General features: G+C 39.0%; 2 pseudogenes; both read right to left on the bottom strand.

Annotated features, from left to right (window-relative positions):
* Positions 1 to 7739: 7739 nt before the first annotated feature.
* LOC101968226 (COMM domain-containing protein 2 pseudogene) lies at positions 7740 to 8614 on the bottom strand (annotated as a pseudogene).
* Positions 8615 to 16484: 7870 nt separating this feature from the next.
* LOC101962385 (endoplasmic reticulum chaperone BiP pseudogene) lies at positions 16485 to 20596 on the bottom strand (annotated as a pseudogene).
* Positions 20597 to 21795: the final 1199 nt, after the last annotated feature.

The following is a 21795-nucleotide window of genomic DNA, read 5'->3' as shown; positions in this document are numbered from 1 at the left end:
CAAAGCAAGAAAGAGACCTGCTTACACAGCCTCAGATATGGGAACAAGGACCCAAACAAGCTCACACTGTGGATTCAAAGCTGCCAGGACCTCAGACTCATGGGGATCTTCTGCTCTTCCTCTGGTGGCTCAGCTCCTCCCTTACGTCTCCCACCCATCTCCAACCATACTCAGTGGCTCAGTTCCCCAAATCTCTTCTTCTACCTGTAGACTGTCTCTCTGAGCTCTATCTGGAATGCTCCTCAGTGAAGCTGTTGCCCCCATCTTTCATGTTAAATGAATAGGAGTCCTGATCAGAGACTGTGGTCATGCTTTGAATTCCTGTATAACAAATAGCCACCCAATGTAGTTCAAAAACAAACTGGAAACTAAATTCAGTAGTATAAGGAAGCAGCCAAGTCTCAGCCAATCACACATAGCTGAGCTTCAGCCAATCACAAGCTGCCTAGCACCAGACCATGCATGACCAGGCAAGGCAAACTCCTGGCTCTCAACAGGGGAGCCCTGTCTGTACTGAACTTCCCAGCTTGATGTGGAAATGCCCACCATCTACAGAGCAGAACTCTCCAGCCTTCTCCTGGTTCTGAGAACTGCCTGCTTCAGGAATATTCAGGAATATTATTTGTTCAAATAAACTGCTCAATTTAACTTCCACAACTTTCCTGTTTACCTCTTAACACACCTCCCTTTCAAAGTGCCCTCTGAAGTCAATGATGACCTCCACATTGCTGTGAAATCCCTGGGAAATTCTTGGCCTCATGTGATCGAACCCATGAATGGCATTTATTGGATAGTGTTAGGACCACAAAGATGGGGTCAAGCCCCTGACCCCCTCTTAGTGAGAAACTAATGTAACTCCATTTTTAAAAATAAATAAATAACAGCAGCTTCTACTTCAAGGCCTGTCCTAAGGAAGAGGGCGTTACCCTTGTCTTTGGAAAATCCCACAGAACACTCCTAAGCACAAGCCCACCCTGATGAGTTGTTTGTCTGTAAATAACAGGAGAGGTCTTTGGCACCAGGTGTTCCTGACTCAGTTAGGCTAGGTGAGGACCCATAGCAACCCCCCTAACAACCTTCAATCAGCATGACACAGGGAAAATACCTGGAATGCCAGATGACCCCCAAGTAGTTTATGGTGGTTGATAACATGTTGGGAAACCATGTAGTATAGCACGTATACCCTCTCATGGCCTAAACCAATCAGTTCAAACAAATCCCTCTTTTGTATTAACCAATCACCCCTACCAACTTGTTCCCGCCATTGAATGTGCTAATCAATGTTAAGAGTTGTTGTTTGACTTTCCCGTGGTATGAAATAATTTGCTGTGTGATGTTGTGATGTATACAGTATTCCCCCAAAACCTATAAAATCTCACTGAACAAAGGACCGGGACTCACTCCTGAATTGGAAATGGTTGTGAGTCCAGGATTGAGCTTGCAATAAATACTCTTGTGTGATTTCATTGGATTCAGCCCCTGGAGGTCTATTGGGGTCCCATGAATCTGGCATAACATTAGCAGTTTTAAGATCTCTTAGCTCATTCAAGAGCTCAGAATGACACTCTTGTCCTGCTTCTTTCCAACCCAAATGGCTGTGACATCTTAGGTAAAAGGCAACTTCTTTGCTGTTTTCCTAACCTCCTAAGTCAGTTTGCCTTGGGGCTCAATTCTTGAGCTCCCTGGGTAGATCTTTTTCTGAGGCATTGTTCAGTCTCCTGACCTCAGATGCCAAGTCTAAAACAATAACTCCACCCCAAGATTCTTTTTCTAGCTCTGTTTTTTCTCTCAGTCTATCTTTTATGGAGTATTTTACATCCTCTGATCATGACAGAAAATATTCAATAGGAAATATCACAATTGCCTTATTTTGTAGATGAGGAAACTGAGGTACAGAGAGTAAGAAAGCTGAGTGTGAAGTCAAGTGAGAGCCCCAGGTCTGTATTCTTAACTAATGTACCAATCCACCCAATATGGCCAGTGAATGTCTTAGGAGAGGCAGTGATTAATTCTTTTTTGTTGCTGGAAAGTGATTTTTCTCTCCTCTGCACCACCACCCATTTGTTGGCTTTGTCCATTCAGAAAATAATTAATCAATGTTCATGTGTGTTTTGTGGAGCTTGCATTTGGACTGCAATTTTTAGTCTCTAGTCTCTTGTTTTTTCAGAGAAATTATTATAATTATTTTATTTTATTTTATTTTATTAATCTCTTTTTTAGCTTCTCATTTTATAAAATTTATTTTTATTGACTTTTAAAAAAATAAATGACAGCAGAATGCATTACAATTCTTATTATATGTATACAGCATATTTTTTTCATATCTCTGGTTGTATATAAAGCATGTTTACACCAATTCATGTCTTCATACATGTACTTTGAATAATGATGTCCATCACATTCCACCATCCTTGCTAACCCTTGCCCCTTCCCTTTCCCTCCCACCCCTCTGCCCTATCTAGAATTCATCTATTTCTAGGATGATCTTACTGCATTTTTTCCAACAGATCCTAGGGTAGGTAGGGCAGGAATTGTGAGTTTTTCTGTCATTTCCATTCTAGGAGGTGTCTGAACCAGCTTGGTATTCCTCGACCCTCTCGGGAGCTGCAGGTATCTAAGGAGAGGCCTGGGCACTCTACTTCCCTAGGAAGGCCTCACACTTCTCCATTTCTCATCATGGTCCACCCCTCTATCCTGTAAACCCTCACCAAAGACCCTCAGATCACCTTTTGTTTTGCATTCTCCATGCCTATCCAAGGACAACCAGAACGTTGGAAGGTCCCATTCCAGCTCATGGGCAGATCTCTTCCTGAGAAGCTGCCTCCATCAACCTCTCTCACTCTGATATGTGTCCTCTCTGCCTCAAAAAAACAAAGTCTAACAGCAAATGATGCATACACTCTCCCCTGACAGGCTGAGTTGGGGCTAGAAGCTGGGTCCATTGAGAGTCCTTGGGGGAATTTCCAGGAAGGTCTCCTGGAGCAGGGTCCCTGATGTGTGACAATGTCAGATGTTGCTTTACCATGCAAGACATGGCTTGCAGCCTTCTCGCTTAGATAGCTGGATTATTATTCCATTTTTATTTTTAGAGCCAGAGTAGACATGATCAATGTAATTTCAATGCTCTGATCATAAACCTCCATGTTAATATTTTCCCTTTAAATTGAGTATTTATGCGTTTTTTAAGAACCACCTGGATATTCTATCTTAAGGTCCCAAAGTTATTTAGCTATAAATTATTGAATATTCTCTTAGACTTTTTTCCTTGGTCTGGAGTGGATTATTTCTAATTATCATAAATGCCCCTCTAACATTTCAGACATGCACTGTTATAGTAATGCCATCAGCCAGAATTGAAGCAGGGTACAGAGTCACCCCTGAGTCCCCAGCCCAGTTCTGAGAGGTGTAACGACCTTCACACCTTTTATTGTATAGGAAAGAGGGTGAGGAGGATACTGTGTGAGGGGTCTGATCTTATTAGATATTTCTGTCTTACCTTCTGGAAACCTGTCTTACCTTCTGGCTTATCACCGAACTCCGTGAGCAGTCCCTGGTGATATCTCTGAAGAGAGTTCCTTATAAACATATTTTAAAGTGGTATGCAGCATGGTCCCAAAAACAATGTGAGCTCATCCTTACCTTCAGAGGTCAGGATAGTTGAATTTTGCCAGGCTGCCATGCAGCCGTCACTACAACCTCGTGCGACTCAGACTCGCTCCTGTGCTGAAGCCAGGCCCAGGCTCTCATCCCTTCTACTCCTGACACCTCCTGACATGCCTGTCTTCACACAGCTCTTCTGGCAGACTGAGCAGCTGCAGATACTGGTGCTGAGTCCATCAGAAGGTGCAGGCTGCCAAAGCACAGTTACAGGGAGGCGAGAGGCAGGGCAACCTCTGACTGGGCTCTGACCTTTTCTGTTCTGAGCTCTATTCCAGAGCCAGTGACCTGAGAGAGCAGCAGCCCAGGCAACCATCTTCTCTTCATGTGATCTCACAAACCAGAGATGCTTTTCCTCTACTCCCAACTCCCTTAAAAATTCCTGATGTATTTCTGAGCTTAATTTGGCAAACATTTGTGCCTGGGGCTGCGGGCAGCCTGGACCCAGCACTTGCAGCCCTTCAACCTGGTACCTGTCCATGCGCTGTCTAGTCAAGCTGCAGCTCTTGAAAGTTGTTTCCCATCCCCTGGATTATTACTCTTCCATCCTAAGAAACTCACATAAATCATCAGCCAGAAGGAGATGGGAAGTCCATAATAAGAAAGCAGAAAAGAGTGAAAGGAAGTCATTAAGCCTCATCCTGCCTCCAGAAAAAGAGGAGAAATTGGAAGATTTGAACTGCAAGTTAGATTTAGAAATTTTGCCCTTCAGTTTCTTTTCAAATCAAATGTGATAATCTCCAAAAGACCTTTTATTGAAGTCATAATAACTAGGCTTTCTATAACTATGTCATGAATTAACGAAAGATTAAATTTTTAATTTGCTTTTAAATCATCATTAAGTTTATTAATATTAAAATTACTCTGCTCATGAATACCATTTAGATGGTTTGCTGTTACACTGTGAACTAAAAGGAAAAATGTTATTTGCTAATGACTTTAGGTGAGAATTCAATAGATCATCACTTTTTGTTTAAAAACAGATAAAATAAAACCAAGATGTTCATGGGACTACACCAGCATTTTGGAAACCTGAAGACAGAGGTGAGTGCAACTGGCCCCGTGGAACAACTCATGAGAAGTCTTTGGGTTTCATAGTAACCATCAATCCTGCTCTCTAGAAAAGCTGTGCCACCAACAGACATGGCACAAGGAACCAAAGAATGAGAAGCAAAGTTTCCTGAACAGCCCTCTGGGAGAAAATGCACAGATCACCCATTGCTTTTATTTAAAAAAAAAATTTTCTTTTGGAGTAAGTATACCAGGGATTGATCTCAGGGTCAGTCAACTACTAAGCCACATCCCAGCCCTTTTTTGTATTTTATTTAGAGACAGGGTCTCACTCAGTTGCTTAGCATCTCACTTTTGCTGAGGCTGGCTTTGAACTCAGGATCCTTCTGCCTCAACCTCCTGATCCAATGGGATTACAGGAATATGTCACCATGCCCATAATCACTCATTGCTTTTAACCTTCTCTCAAGCTAAACAATGATTAACAAATATTGTTCTGCAGCAATGAGTTCCCAGACACTGCAAAGCTGGCACATCAAAGGGCCAAGGGTTCCAATCTGCTCACCATCACTACTTATCACAAACTACCTAATCACCAGCTTGAAATCCTGAGTCCCACCAGACACCCCTGAGCATCTTTCCCTCTTGGCCTCCATACCCCACAGTCAGCACATTTGCTTCCAAAAGCCTCACCTTTCTCCAAAGCCACCAAGACGGGCATCCAACTACCTTGTGACTGCCAGCCTGTCCTCTTGCTCATCTGTCTTCTACCCTCTGCCCTGTACTCTTTGTACAAAGCATATCTGATTGTGCTCTTCACTTGCTTGAAACTAAATTTAAATCAGGGCTCAGACACCTGCAGCCTGAGAGCATCCTGTCTCACAGGGAGTCCCAGACCTGCAATGAGAACCCCTTGGTGAGCCTTCAGATATGTCCTTTCCTAAACTCATTCTAAGGCCAATAAATGGGGATGTCTGGGGGTGAGATCCAGGCACTAAGAACTTTCCAGGTGACTCCAGGGACAGCCAAGATTCCACAGTTCTGTTCTCTGGTCAGATGACTAAAAAATGAGCACTGGTGTGGGAAAGTGCCTCTCCTCAGCATGTGGCCTTTATTTTCCTCTTCCACCTCCATCCACTGCCACCAGAAATTCATGCACATCATTGAAACATTGATTACTAATTTTCCTATGTTTCAAAAGATATCAGATGCCAAAGATTCAATTGCCCATAACTCACATTGATAACACACTTACATTGTCCATACTGGCCTGCTTCTATTAAGTTTTTAGTTATTTCTCATAAACCTACCTTGAAAATTCAAGTGTAACAACTTTCATGGAAGTATACGCTTTCCCCTGCCTCTTTCCACCTTTAGGAGTCCTTATTCTCTCGCTTTTTTTGAAGTTTTACTGCAGCTGTTAGTATTCCTAACATTATATGTGTATGTGTATGTGTTTGTGTGTGTGTACAAATGCATATAAATGTATAACATTTTAGTGATCCTTTAATTTAACAAAAATATTCTGTTGAATGTATCTGCATTCTGTGTAGTCTGGGAAGAGATAAGGAGAGAGAGAATGGGAGAGAGATTAGTTTTGATGTGTTGTTTCATATTATGGGAGCAGACAATCTGAAATCCATGGCGCTTGTCAGCTGGCTGGAAATTTAGAAAAAAGTAGATGCTGCAGTCTCAAGTCAATTCCATAAGTTAGCAGCTTGGAAACTCATATGAGTCTGCTATGTTTCAGCCTTGAGAAGAATCCTTTCTGCTTTAGGAACCTCAGTTCTTGCTCTTAAGGCTGTAAACCGATTAGATGAGGCCCACCTACAATATAAAGTGTAGCCTATGTTACTCAAAGTCAATGTTAATCACAGCTAAGAAGTATTTTTCCACATCTAGACTAATGCTTAACCAAACAACCTGGGACCATAACCTTGCCAGCTGGGCACATAAAAATAGCCATCTAAGAGTGGTGCTCCTTAAACTCACCCACTTTGCTCACTGGTTTTGACTGGAGCCAGCCTGTGGATGTACCTGGTTGCCTTGCTCACTCTCTTGCTTTATGCACTTTTGAGAGGTCTTCAGGTTTTTGCTGCACAGAACCTCATTTCTATGAGCTTTAGGCCCAGGCCTCCTTTGTGTGGGACTCTCCGTAGTATATTTTCTGGGAATGTGGCTGCAGGTCACAGGGCATATGAGAGGTCAGACCAGGGGTCACACCCAGCTCTCTTCCTAGAAGTAGCATCAGTTGCCACAGTGTCAATCACATGTGAGATGTCCTTAGTCTAGTCTCCTTGAAGGTGTCCAGGCACTTTCTCATGGTCTCTTAGTTGTTGGCAATAAAACTCTCAGACGCTATTTCATTATGAGGTCTGTATTTATTGCAATTGATAATGTTACATTCCTTTTCTGTGTTTGATAGTCATTTGTATTCCTTTGTAAAATTTCTGGTCATATATTTTGGTCATTTTTAACTAGATTAATTATATTTTCTTACCAATTTGTAGGTTATATTTACATATTTTTAATTTTCAAGTGTGTTAGTTATATTGAAACTATCAGTGATATTGAAAATATATTCTTAAATTTCTAAACATTTTTAGTTTAAGACATCTTTCTTCTCCCAGATAATCAAGCATTGATTACATTATTCTTGTATGCATTATTTATAAATGTAAATGAAAATGTGTCTCTTAGTTGCTTTGGGTATATGAAAAAAATTAATGCTTGTGAAAATATTATTAACAATCACACAAAATTGAGTACTACTTAAGTCCATGAACCATAAGTCAAACTTCAGCAATATAGTAAAAACTACTTATCTTTTACATTCAAAGAAAAATGCATGAACTTCCTATAATAATATGGGCATATAATTTAAAAAACTCATACTCACTTTACATTATTCTGTAGCTAGTAACATCATGAGATGCTTTTAAAAGTCAGAAATATTGTACTATTTTGAAATACTCTCAATAGGAAAAGAATTAGCTTTAATTTTATTCTCAAAATTGATCAATAAAGAAGAAAATACTAGTTAGGAAGACAAAATGTATCAAAAACAGGGTATTACTCATATATTCAGAAGATATGAACAGTATAGATTCATTTCTAGTTGATTCAATCCTATTTACACATTTAAAATTCAATATTATATTTTAATCTGTCAAGAAGCTGACCACATTTAGCACCAGAAAAAGACTTTAGCTTCTTATCATGACCTCAATATCCTGGAATAGCAAAAGGAATTTCATGGAATCTAGATGCATTTACCAACAGCAATTAATAAAAAATAATTCTGAAAAGTAATTTCTGAATGTCATCCATACACAAATGAGTCAAAGGCATTAGGACCTTAACACTTGGTACTACTTGATGTTGTGAATTACTCTCCTACAGTGGTTTGTTTTCATCTCCTCCAAAGATTGTTACAGTTGCTGAACTAAATGAAGGAGGAGGGTGGCTGAGTCTGTCTGCAGAACTTTGGTGTTATGGTCTTCGTTCTGATTTAGGTGTAGTTTTATAGTCACTGCTGGCTGAATCTGTCTCCTGAGACTTCTGCTTGCAAGCTGTACATCTAGTGGTCACTCAAGGCTGTGGTAACTGGGAAGGCTGGGTGCCAATTCACCCAGAATAGTCCTGAACTCTTTTCTGTTGTCCAGGTAAAGCTTAAGCAATAATTTGTTCAGTTCTTCAGAGAATCCCAGAACAAAAACAGAGTCTTGGAAATCCATTTCAGAAAACCATGAGCTTGGAGCTCTCAGTGAGCGGGTAGGTCAACCCTTCCACACCATGTTGGACAATGTTGCTGCTCACGTTGATCTTCCTAGTGGCATCCTTTTAGACCTTGGGGATGGTCCCTCACCTCAGGAACTCCACCCAATCCACCAAAACTCCACCACCACTTCGGCAAAAAGGCCAGGTGCTCCTTATGCTCTTCTGACAAAGTTCAGCAGCATCTTCCCTGGGCACCCTTTTTCACCCAGCAGCACCCTGGTCTTTCTGTTTAAGACATCTTTGGAAATACAGATGTCTTTAATTTTTTTTTAAAAAATATCTTTTAGTTAAAGTTGGACACAATACTTTTATTTTATTTATTTATTTTTATGTGGTGCTGAGAATCAAACCCAGCACCTTGCACATGGTAGACAAGCACTCCACCTCTGATCTCCAGCCCCAGCCCCAGATGTTTTTAATTCTATGTGCTCAAATTACTAATCTTTTCTCATGTGATCATTTGTTTTCATGTGTGCATTCTTATGAAATATTTTGTAAGATCAAGATTTAAAAGCTATCCAAAATATTTTCCACTAATCATTTTAAAATTTCATTTTAAAATATTAACATGGTTAATATATCTAGAGTTGAAAATGCATATGGAATGATGTGGGAATGCAAGTGTGTATTTTATTTGTGGAATGTCAATTCTCCAGTCCCATTTGTTAACTAATTATCTCTTTTTCTACTTCTCTATGATGCCATCTCCATCATGAATCTAAGTTATCCATGTGGACAGTTCTGCTTCTGGGATTCTTAAGAATGTGTTGATAAACATGCGTTTTTATTCTATTGATAAATTATTCTTGCTACATTGGTTGAGAATGTTTCTTTTCACTACAGAGTAATAATAAAAAATATAATAAGAAATATTATAATAAGAAATATAATAAGAAATATCATAAGACATCCACGTGTATAGAAGGGTAATAATAGTAACCTGTGTGATAGAGCTTTCATTGGGAAGAATATATGTTGGACATATTTTTTTTTAATGTGGTAGTATCAGAACACTGCTTATAGAACCCTCTCAACACTAAGTAGCCATGAAGCAGAGACCTGTCCCCTACCGATGGACAGCTCTCTTTCTTTCATGACATCTATTCTGACCCTATGAAAAGTCTACCCAAGTAAAATAATTGCCACTTACTCAGTATTGTAAAGAGAGTTGTGAGAGACTCTGTGTCCAATAGAAGAAAAAATAGGCCTTAATCTTCACCATGTGGGATTAGACCCCAAATTCCTCAATAAGACTCTTACTGTACAAGAATTAAAACCAAGAATCAATAAATGGGATGGAATCAAAATAAAAAGTTTCCTTTCAGCAAAAAAAAAAGAAAAAAAAACAATCTGTGAGGTTAACAGAGAGCCTACATTCTGGGAGCAAATCTTTACACCTCACGTATCAGATAGTGCTCTAATCTCTAGGGTACATAAAGAACTCAAAAAGCTAAACACAGAAAAAACAAATAACCCAATCAACTAATGGGCTAAAGACCTGAACAGACACTTCTCAGAAGAGGATATACAATCAATCAATAAATGTAAGAAAAAATGCTCATCATCTCTAGCAATCAGAGAAATGCAAATCAAAACCACTCTAAGATATCATCTCACTCCAGTCAGAATGGCAGCTATTATGAAGAAAAACAACAATAAGTGTTGGTGAGGATGTGGGAAAAAGGTACACTCATACATTGCTGGTGGGACTGCAAATTGGTGCAGCCAATATAGAAAACAGTATGGAGGTATGGAACCACCATTTGACCCAGCTATTCCTCTCCTCAGACTATATCAAAAGGACTTAAAAACAGCATACTACAGGGACACAGCCACATCAATGTGTATAGAAGCGCAATTCACAATAGCTAAAGAAGGGGAAGGCAGGGATATGGGGATAGGAAAGATAGAAGAATGAAATAGAAGTGAGTGAACCTGATGTCCTTCAGTGGATTAATGGATAAAAAAAAATGTGGCATATATACACAAAGGAATTTTACTCAGCATTAAAAAAGAACAATACTATGGCATTTGCATGTACATGGATGGCACTGGAGAAGATAATACTAAGTGAAGTTAGTCAATCCCCCCAAAACAAATACTGAATGTTTCTTCTGATATAAGAAAGTTGACTCTTGGTGGGGTTGGGAGGGAGATAATGGAAGAAATAGAGTAGAGGGGTGGGAGAGAAAGGGAGGGGCAGGGGATTAGCAAGGATGGTGAAATTTTTTTTATTAAGACTTGAATTGGGTGTCAACATACTTTATATACAAACAGAAATACAAAAATTGTGGTATATATGTGTATTAAAAAATAGCATTACCTTAGGTAGAGGGAAGTGAAAGGAGGGGAAGGCAGGGGGTATGGGGATAAGAAAGATAGTAGAATGAAGCAGACATTATTACTTTATATATATGTGACTGTATGACCAATGTGATTCTAAAATATGTACACTCAGAAAAAGAGAAATTATATACCATCTACGTATGATATATCAAAGTATATAGTTGCATTCTACTGTCATGTATAACTAATTAAAACAAATTAAAAATTTAGAAAAAGAGAGAATTGTGGCTTTGACCAATAGCGTTGCCTGCTGCATCTCCCAAAGGAGCAAGAGTGCATGGCTCTCGGAAAACTCCCTCTGCTAAGAAGCCTTGGTTACTTCAGTCTGGTCCTCACAACTAATTTCTTACACTGTTACCTAGAAAGACTAATGTATGCATGGGAGTGGGTATGTCACGAGGAATAGAACATTCAGACATTTAGATTGTATATTGCTTCCATTCTGCATTCTTCTTGCGCACTACCCTAGTGTGTAATTTTGCAATGAATTTCCTCTTGTATTTTACTGAACATTTTTTGTTGAGGACCACAACCCAGTCGGGATGACATATGGCATTTTGCTGAAAGGCAGTCATTGAGAGGTGAATCCAGCAAGCCATTGAGATGATGATGGTTATGTTAAGCTGTGTATTCAATTGTATATAGACCTTTACTGTCCTGCAATAGGGCTTCTCTTGCTGCCTAGGGCACACTCTACTTTGGAGTTCCATTGGAGTTCTCACCTTCTGAGAAAGTGGGGGCAGAGCCAGGTGGAGAGCTGAGAGAGTTCCTGGGGAGTGTGCGTGGAGTGCTGGTGGAATTCAGGAAATAAAGTTTCCTGTTTGAAGATACAAGTGTGTTGTGGCGGCTCGGTGATTTGTGCCCAGCCAGACTGCAGCAATTTTTAAATTCTTCAAAAACTCTGTGATTCTAGAATGCTGAGTTGTTTTGTGAGCCTCTGTGTTTTCATGCAAAATGAAATGTCTAATTGATAGGAGGTTGCTGTTACATCAAAGTAATTTTGTACTTAATGTAATTTCTACGTCTGCACCAGCATTATACTATTTTAATCAGAACAATTTTATAATGACATTTGCTTAATTTATAATAATAATAGCTTAATAATTAATTGATAGGCCAGACCCACTCCAGGTTCTTCTTTAGATTTCATGGAGTTTTAGCCTTCAAAATACTTGGGTGGGGAAAGGATGTACTGGGGATTGAATTTATGGGCACTCTACCATGGAGCCACATCCTCAGGCTATTTTGTATTTTATTTCAGAGACACGCTCTCACTGAATTGTTTAGTGCCTGCTTTTGCAGTGGCTAGCATTCAACTCATGATCCTCCTGTCTCTGCCTCCTGAGCTGCAGGCATTAGGTGTGTGCACCACCGCACCTGACTACCTTAAAAGCTCTTTTAAAAATGACCTAGACTAAGTCTTATATTGACAAATGTAGTGTATGCCTTTATATATTTATGTTCTTTTGAATATCCCCTATTAAAATTTTATAATTTGTCTATAGAAGTCTTAAGTCTATTATTTGATTATTTAGGTAATTTCAGTCTCTTATACTATTATAAATAGTATATCCTGTTAAATAACAATTTCTAATTATTTGCCACTAGAATATAAAACTTTAATTTTACTTTTATACATCAAGCTTTTATTCAAGAACCTTGACAATTTCTATAGGTATTTCCAATAATATTTCAGGAGATTACATTTTTTTTTCAAAATATAAACAGTTTGGGTTGGGGATGTGGCTCAAGTGGTAGTGCGCTCGCCTGTCATGCGGGAGGCACTGGGTTCAATCCTCAGCACCACATTAAAAAAAATAAAATAAAGATATTGGGTCCGCCTAAAATTTAAAAAATTAAAAAATAATATTAAAAAATAGTCATCATTTGAAAATAATGCAAGTTTAAGCTTTTTATATTTTTGTATTCCATTCTTCTACTTTCTTTTATTCTCACTATATTTTACTCATTAGGATCTCCAATACAAATTTGATTAAACATGGTGATATTGGGTATGATTATTCTGATTTTAAAGTAAGAATTTCTAGGGAGGAGAGATGCTAGCAAGAAGTCTGACTAGAAGCCCTACCATCCTTCCTCCCACAAAGACAACTCCCAAAATAAGCAATGCATTTTGGTGAGGGTAAGTGAAGAGAGCCTCAGAGCACATCTAAGGATCAGCAGAAGCCAGATAGAGCATGGGAACCTGGGATGCTCACAAAGAGTATAGGACACTCTTAATGTCTGACATGCCATCAACAGCCAGGAGCAGCTCAGAGCAAGGGAGCCTCCTCCCTGTGTGGACTAATCAAGCAAGGGGACCCAAGCAGCTTCCACCCAAACCTTAGACAACTTCCATACTCACTACTAGGACTCCTGTATTCTCATGCCACTCAGCTCCCCTGAGGGGACTGCCTGGAGTCCACATATCTGAGCTCCTAGAAGAAAAGGAGGTGACTGTGTACCCAACTCTTGTGGCCAGCAAAACTATTAGACCATGGCACCTGGGGACTGGAAATACTGCTAAATTGTGTCTTGCTCAGGTGACAATCAGCCATGGCACCCCACCTTCTCTGAGACTTAGGTACTGCTAAACCACCCACACTTGGTGGCCTGCCACTCCTTAGCTCAGCCCCTGTCACAGCCTACCCCATGGGGCCAGGCTGCAGTGAAGCCACACATCAGTGCTCCCACGCTCTAGTGCACCCTTCCCCTGAGAGCCTGGGCTGGGACTGTATGCTGCCTCCTGGAAGAGGCATCTGAGTGCCCACAGCAGTCATAACCCATGTCTGACTGAAGTTTCACATCACTTCTTGGGGCCTAGCTGAGCAGCCAGACTTACAAGGGCTGAGATGAATGTAGTGCCATGGGTTCAGAAAACAGAACATTGGCTAAGCTGCATCCTCACCCTACAGGTCAGAAAGCCCTACAACTCTTGGTAAGAGCCAGGACCCTGCAATTCTGGAACTGTGTGAGCTTCCTAGACCTTCCAGTCCTAGAACTGGATAGGCCTCTGTGAGGGGCTGTTGCTCTGAGTGACCAGCATTTTTCTTCCCTGATTGGTTGCAGCTCTGTAAGTCACTTCCAGTGATCTTGCCACATTCAAAGTGGCCCAAGGTGGCTGCCCTGATCCTGGAAGTAGCAGAATGTGTCTTTATGCTTAGGCATGCCTTCCTATAACCCCAGGGGTTGAATTACCTTACCTGTTCTTGTAACCCTGCCCCTCTTGACATTTTTTGGATGGAATTTTCTAAAGAATGAGTGTCTCCTTGTAAAAGTCCACTCTTGGACATGCTCACTCTCACCAGACCCTTGTGACATTCCTTGCTCTCCCATTTGGGGAGCTTGAGGCAGAGGAGTTGTCCTGCCTGTTTTATTTGGTGTCCTAGGAAATTCACTCAACCTTTAGTCTGGCTGTCTGTTCTGCTGGGGGCAGCAGGCCTCCCAAGATTCTGCAGTCCTGGAACTGGACAAGAATCCTAGACCCTATAATGAAGTGATCTCCCAGAACCCTGAAGTTCTGGAACTGGGTGAGTTTTCTGGAGCACCCCACATTCCTGGAAGTGGGTGACCCACAAGCTGCTGAGCTGCTGAGCCACTCTGCTCCCTAAAGAGGAGTCATTATATATTTTTGTTTCCCTTCCCTTCGAAGGACAGCACTGTGGGAGTCCATCCTTGAACTGACTGAGTTTACTCCCTGGCTAGGTGTGAGGTGCTCAGACACTTTTAATGTGGCAGAGCTCTCCCCACCCTTCTTGGGTTTGAGAGCTTTTCTATGTGGAGGCGTGTCTCACCACTGACCCAAAGATCCAATCATCATGCCTGACCTTGCTACATTGCCCACCCTTGACCTTCATTGAATGAAATTTTCCCCAGAATTTTTTGTTTCCCAATAAATGCCCTCTCCCTAGTGTGTTCTCTCTCTCTCTCTCTCTCTCTCTCTCTCTTTCTCTCTCGCTCCCCCCACCTTCAGTAAAACCTCACTGCCCCCCTGGGGAGCTTGAGGCTGAGGGTTCAAGGAGCCATCCCAGAGCTGGTTTAAAAGTAAAATCGTGTCTGTGTCTTTAATATAAACTCCCTGAGGATTTTCCCACATGACCAAACTGTTCACACCATATGCACTGGCTGTGGACTAAATAGCCCCAGGAACTCTTCTTGCAATCATAAAATGAGAAAGGGCCAACTCTTATGTAGATCAACTAGGAGTTCCTTTGAGTTTGTTGAGATGAAAAGTGCTTAGAACAGTACCTGACCTAATAAATTCTCAGTACACTTCACCATCACCTGGTTAAGATCAACCTTTCTTACTCTCAAAATGAACTTAAATACATTATTGTTCCATTCTAATGACATATATGTTTTCACTGGTTGATAGTCCAGGTAGAAAAAGTATGTAAAGTGATTTATAAGTCAAAACATTTCAAACAAAAGGACTTTTTTTGGGGGGGTAATGGAAATTGAACTAAGGGACACTAAACCATTGAGCCACATCCCCAGTCTTATTCTGAATTTTATTTAAAGACAGGGTTGCTAAGAGTTTTGCCATTGCTAAGGCTGGCTTTCTACTTGAGATTCAACTGTCTCAACCTCCCAAGCTACTGGAATTACAGGCATATATCCAAAGGAATGTTTTTAACCAAACCCTCATAATGTCAAGAGAAAATGCATTGAAATTAAAAATATCTTAAGCATGCGTTTCTTAAGACCATTATAAAAAATACAAAAACGGTTAAAATTGACATAAAATAAAAATTTATAAAGATAAAGTTAAGGAGTTAAAAGCTATCAAATGTATTAAAATAATCTAAAGTCAAATAAGACATAATTTATCTATATAATTTAAACTATAATATTAAATAAATATATTGCATATTATATAATACATATATAATATAAATTAAAAACAATATATTTATATAACATTCTAATTTATATTATATATAATATATTAATGTTATCATATATACATATAATAAAAATATATAAATTATATAAATTTTATGTATATTAATATTTAAATATATTATATATTCATATTATATATTCATATTCATATATAATTCATATAATATATTTACATAACATATTTGTATATTTATATGCAAATTATATATATTTATGTATAATTATATAAGCATATATATTATATAAATTATATATATTACATATCAAAATATTTATGATATATATGTACTTAAAATAAATTAAATATGATATATGAAATACATATATATTATATACACATATAATAGAATATATATAAAATAAATATATAAGTATTATTTTATTATATATAACATATTTATTATATATCATATAATATATTTAGATTTATATTAATTTATATTATATTACATATCATTGTAAGGTAATTATATAATAATATAATTTCTATAATTAATAAGATAATAATACAATTATTATGTTAGTATAATTTATATTAATACAATATATAAATCATATGTATTATATTATAATTATATATAAACAACTTATAATATATCATATACTTATATGTAAATCTATAATATGTTGTATATAATATATAATACATAATATATAATATATAAATATATTATAATTTAAATTATATAGTTTTGTTATTTGGCTTTAGATGTTTTAATGCTTCTGATACTGTTTTATTCCTTAGCTTTATCTGTACAAATTTTTATTTTATGACAGTTCCAAACTTTTAGTATATTTTTTTCAAATAACAAACATTTATTGGTGTTACTTATGGTAGAAAAAAAGTTTCTGCACCAGATGTGCATGACCCAATCATTAAATTGAACATTTTTGATATGATTACATATTCTGACCTATATTTTTCTATCCAGTTTTTTAAGATAGCCAATTCCTCCTCTCTCTCTTCCCCAAAACATGTGAGCAACTGCTAATGCAAAGCAGTAAACAGCCACTTGGGCTATAGCATTTTCAACTCCAATCTGTGGTGAAGATTCCAATTACATTCAAGACTTAAGTTCTCTCAGTTTTCTCCTAATGAAAGTTCTGAGTCCAGTATTTACAATATTACAGCACTAGCAGATCAGTGTCTTCAAATCATTTCTTTCTGCTGTATCCTCTTCACCAGTTGGGGGAGGGCCTACACTTTCATAGAATTTGCTGCTAATTGGCTGAACAATTTCTTCTAGTTCCTTCTTTTCAGTTTTGAAGTCTTCAATGTCAGCTTCTTGGCGGCTTTCCAGCCATTCAGTTTTTTTCTCTACAGCTTTTTCCATGGTCTCCTTATCTTCAGAGGAAAGTTTGCCTCTCAACTTTTCTTTATATCCAATTTGATACTTTATAGAGTAGGCATAGCTTTTCAACTCATTCTTACTATCAGTATGCTCCTTGAGTCTTTTGTTTTCCACAGCAAACTTCTTAAAATCATTAACCATCTTTTCAATTTCTTCAAGTGTCAAGGAATTTTGGTCATTAGAAATTGTAGTCTTATTTTTGTTCTCTGTACCTTTGTCTTCAGCTGTCACCCAAAGAATAGCATTCATATGTATCTCAAAAGTGACTTCAATCTGGGGGACCCACAGGAGGAATTCCAGTGAGATCAAATGTACCCAGAAGGTGGTTGTCTTTTTTCAGGAGTCCTTTACCTTTATAGACATTGATTGGAACAGTAGGTTGCTTATCAGAAGCTGAGAAAAGATCTGAGACTCTTGACGGGTACCACAGGATTCCTTGGTATCACTTTGGTCATGACACCTCCCACAGTTTCAATACAAAATGTCAGGGGACATACATCAAACAGAGCAAGGTCACCTGTGTCTTGATTATCAGAGAGTACACCAGCCTGGACAGTGTTGCTATATGCAACAGCCTTATCCGGGTTTATGCCACAGAATGGTTCCTTGCCATTGAATAACTCTTTAACAAGTTGCTGAATCTTTGGAATTTGACTAGAGCCACCAACAAGAACAATCTCATCAATATCAGACTTCTACAAGTCAGAATCCTCCAGTACTTTCTGAACAGGTTTCGTGGTAGACCAGAACAGGTCCATGTTTTCTCTTCAAATTTTGCCTGAGTCAGGGTTTCAGAAAAGTCTTCTCCTTCATAGAAGAACTAAATTTTAATTCTTGCTTAATGTTGGGCAGACAGGGCCCACTTGGCCTTTTCTACTTCATGCTGGAGTTTCTGCACAGCTCTGTTTTCTTTCCTAACATATTTGCCAGTCTTCTTTTTGTACAGCCTGATTAAATTTTTTATAACATGCTGGTCAAAGTCTTTTTCACCTCGATGAGTATCTCTATTGGTGGCCATGACTTTGAAAACATCAAATTGTCAATGGGGAGAAGAGACACATAGAAGGTTCCACCACTCAGATCAAACACCAGGATGTTCTTCTTTTCCTCCGGCTTATCCAGGCAATAAGCAATAGCAGCTGCTGTAGGCTCATTGATGATTCTCATAACATTCAGGCCAGCAATAGTTCCAGCATCTTTGGTTGCTTCCAACTGGCATCATTAAAATAGATTGGTTCAGTAACAACTGCGTGGGTAACCTTCTTCCCAAATAAGCCTCTTTCATTTTGGTGAGAATTATAGCAGAGATTTCTTCTGAAGCAAATGTGTAAGTTTGCCCACCTCCAATATCAACCTGAATGTATGGCTCATGTTTCTCTTCAAAAACTTTGAAAGGCAATAACTTAATGTCTTGCTGCACAGAAGGGTCATTCCCATTGCTGCCAATGAGCCGCTGGGCATCAAAGACCATGTTCTCAGGATTGGAGGTGAGCTGGTTCTTGACTGTATCGCACTGATCAGACATTCTTCTTCAGGGGTGAAGGGCACATTATACAGCCTGAAGCGGTTGCCCTGATCATTGAAGATGATCTCCAGTGGCCATTCTTGAACACCCCGATGCAAGAGTAAGTGGTCCCCAGGTTGATGCCCAGCACTGTACCCACGTCATTTTTTTGTCATCTTCCTCATCCGTGCTGTGCAGAGCAGCAGCAGAACCATGGCCACCAGAGAAAGCTTCATCTTTCCCTAGCTGTTGGCCACATTCTCTCCTCAGCAGACAGCCAGAAGTCCCAGGCAATGCAGCAACAGACCGCAGCTGAGAGGAGTGAGGTTACAGGTCTCTCACACTCGAGATTCCTCAACTCTGTCAGTCTGTGTCGTCTCTGTCAATGTCTCAAACTTTTTAGTATTGATGTGCATTTTCTTTCTACAATGATATTAATTACCATAAATAAGAATTGACAAGTAGAATGCTAGTAAACACAGGTTTGCAAGCTTTTAGGCCACTATGTAAATTTTAAAAAGTAAAGTGAATTGCCAATGCTTCCATACATGCTAGAACAACACAATTGGTCAAAGGTGCACTAGAACATTATGTGGAAAAAAATATATTCACACCCAATCAAGATTTTTCAGGCACTTGCATTCAGAAGCATTTCATGAATCAGCACCAGGTTTTCTTCAAAATAAAGCTTATTTTCCTCTACTGCCCCTATTTTTTGAGAACAATATTATACATTAAAGATGCATTTACATGAATCATTTTATAGAGAAAATTATTTTAAATTTAAAATTATAATACTTATTTTATGCATAACCTCAAAAACACAGAATTTAAAGACAATACCAGTGAGGCACTATCATTCTATATGACTAAAACACTACCATTCTATATGACTAGCAAACACAATTCAAGGCGAAAAGGCAAAATATACACTTTTGAAATCCTATACAAAAGGGGTTCTTTCACTGCATTCTTTTATAAAATAAACACAATACATAAAAACGAAACAAGAAAAAGAAAAAATGAATTTTGTAAACTCTACACAAACTGTGGCATTTCAAATTCAAGGTCTTGACACTCTTCCATTTGTTTTAGCCTGAGTCCCTGGAACATTGGATTCATGTCAGGCAGGCCAAGCTCCTCAGAGTTCTCTTTAGGCTCAGCAGCTGGCTTCAAAGCATAAGCTGATGTGCTGTCTGCCTCTGGAACATCTTTCTCCACATGACTCAGGGGAGTAAGAGCTGTACTAGGAGGCACTGCTGCTGAAGGTGAAGCTGTTCTCTCCTCAGTCCCCCTGACTTTGCTGTTCGGGGTAGGTGGTTTGTAAAATGTTGTCCCGAGTTGGAGTTGCAGTATTCTGGGTGCTCTTGTCAGAGAAAGACAGTGAGAATGAGAGGACAGTCTCACTGGTGTTTCTCTTGCTGAAATGGCTGGCATGTTGGGCTGTGTGTCTTCATTGGAATGGTCACCACTAACCTTGATGCTCATTGTCACATTTTCCTGGAGTACACTTGGCACAATCACTGTACTTATGCCAGTTAAGTTCTTTGGTTCACATTGTTGTCCCTGAGTTTTTTGTGGAATCTGCTGATCAAAACCATTAAATTGGGAGCCAACAGAAGTAGGAGTATCTTTTCTATTAAGTCCTTCAAAGGTAAGATTTTGGCAAAACTTGTCTGAATTGACATTTCCCACATTCCTGCTGTTTTTCTCATTAGGAGACCTTGCAAGATGGAACCTATCTATAGGCAAACAGAAACATCTGATCTTGGTGCTTGGCATAGGCCTCTGTATATCATTTGTTGTCACATCAGATTTCAGACTAAGTGGTTTTGTGGTTTTACATGTATTGTCCATCTTTTGTGATGGCGAATTAAGTTCCTTGTGATCAGAAAAAAAAGAGATTTTTTTTAACTTCATGGAGCTTGGTTAATAAGGAAGTGTGGTTATTTATTGATGGGCATTCTCTCAAACAACAGAGTCTTACATATTTTTCCAACATTATTTTCTCAGTTATCTATGCAGAGGAATCAAAAATCCATACAATATTAAAGGTACATTTTTAATTAAAGAATTACTTTTAAAAATTTATCTTAATAGAACTAATGGTCACAAATCACATATTTAAAAAAAAACACTTTCTATAGTAACTCATTTTAATATACTACCCATGAATGAATATTTTCTGGGTTAAGACTTTCCTGATTTCAACAGACAGACAATGGTAACTCTAGAACAGTAACACTATTCTGTACACCAAGAAATGCCATGTCCTGAATCCCAAAGACTTTGTCTGTCACTTAATAAGCTTTCCAGCTACATTCTGTTCATACTGAGGGTAACACACCAGAGAGGACTTGGATGCTCTCCCAGCTGATCCACTATTATATGGCAACATCCTCTGAACAAAGGAAGATTTACGAGCTGTCAAAATTGCCATTGTGCTACTAGTCCTGGAGACTCCAGATTTACCTCCTTCTCTTTCTCCTCTAGTCTGGTCCCAAGGTCCCTGGTTTTTCCCCTAGAAGCCTAGCTTCTCACACTCTGTCTTTGCTGCATATACCCCAGAAGCTCCTGTTGCTAGAAAAGGGTATCCCTCTGGCCATGATCCTCATTTCACTGCTGTGAAACATCAGAAAACTGTGTGCCTTGCCATGGGTCTGATGGCTTTCCAACAGCCCTGTTATAGCCCACAGTCCTCATCTGTGTCACCTAATCCTTCTCCCATATCTTTGAGCAGTGGTTTGCAGACAGGTGCACACCAGCATCACTTGCAGGTCATCATCTCATCTGACCTCCTTCTTCACAAGAGGCTTCTGGCCTTTCTTCCCTGGTTCCCAGGCAGTGCTCATTTTATTTGCTCTCCTGGGCCCTTCTCCACATTGATAGAAGGGAGCTGAGCCATTGTGGTTTGATGGCAACCACTAGAACATATTTACAGTCCTGCAGAACTTCTAGCACCACTTCTAGCTGCCTGGGTGCTCTGTCTCAGCCCTTGCTCCAGTTCTGCCCTGGGCAAGCCTAGTGCACTAGCCCTACCTGCCTTTTTCTGTCAAGACAAACTTCTATGTGGAGATACGTTGGCATGTGGTGTTAATGATCTTCTAAAGAAAAGGCTCAGAATTACCTGGTATGTAATGAAAACTTCAAATATATTAAAATTATTTATTGTTATTACTATACCTACCTGGGAATCCAATTTCATTGGACAGCGAAACAAGATTTCATTTAGGAATGAGA

The sequence above is a fragment of the Ictidomys tridecemlineatus genome, chromosome 11, assembly GCF_052094955.1.
Source record: "Ictidomys tridecemlineatus isolate mIctTri1 chromosome 11, mIctTri1.hap1, whole genome shotgun sequence".
Lineage (NCBI taxonomy): Eukaryota > Metazoa > Chordata > Mammalia > Rodentia > Sciuridae > Ictidomys > Ictidomys tridecemlineatus.
This window is presented reverse-complemented; position numbering and strand designations above follow the sequence as displayed.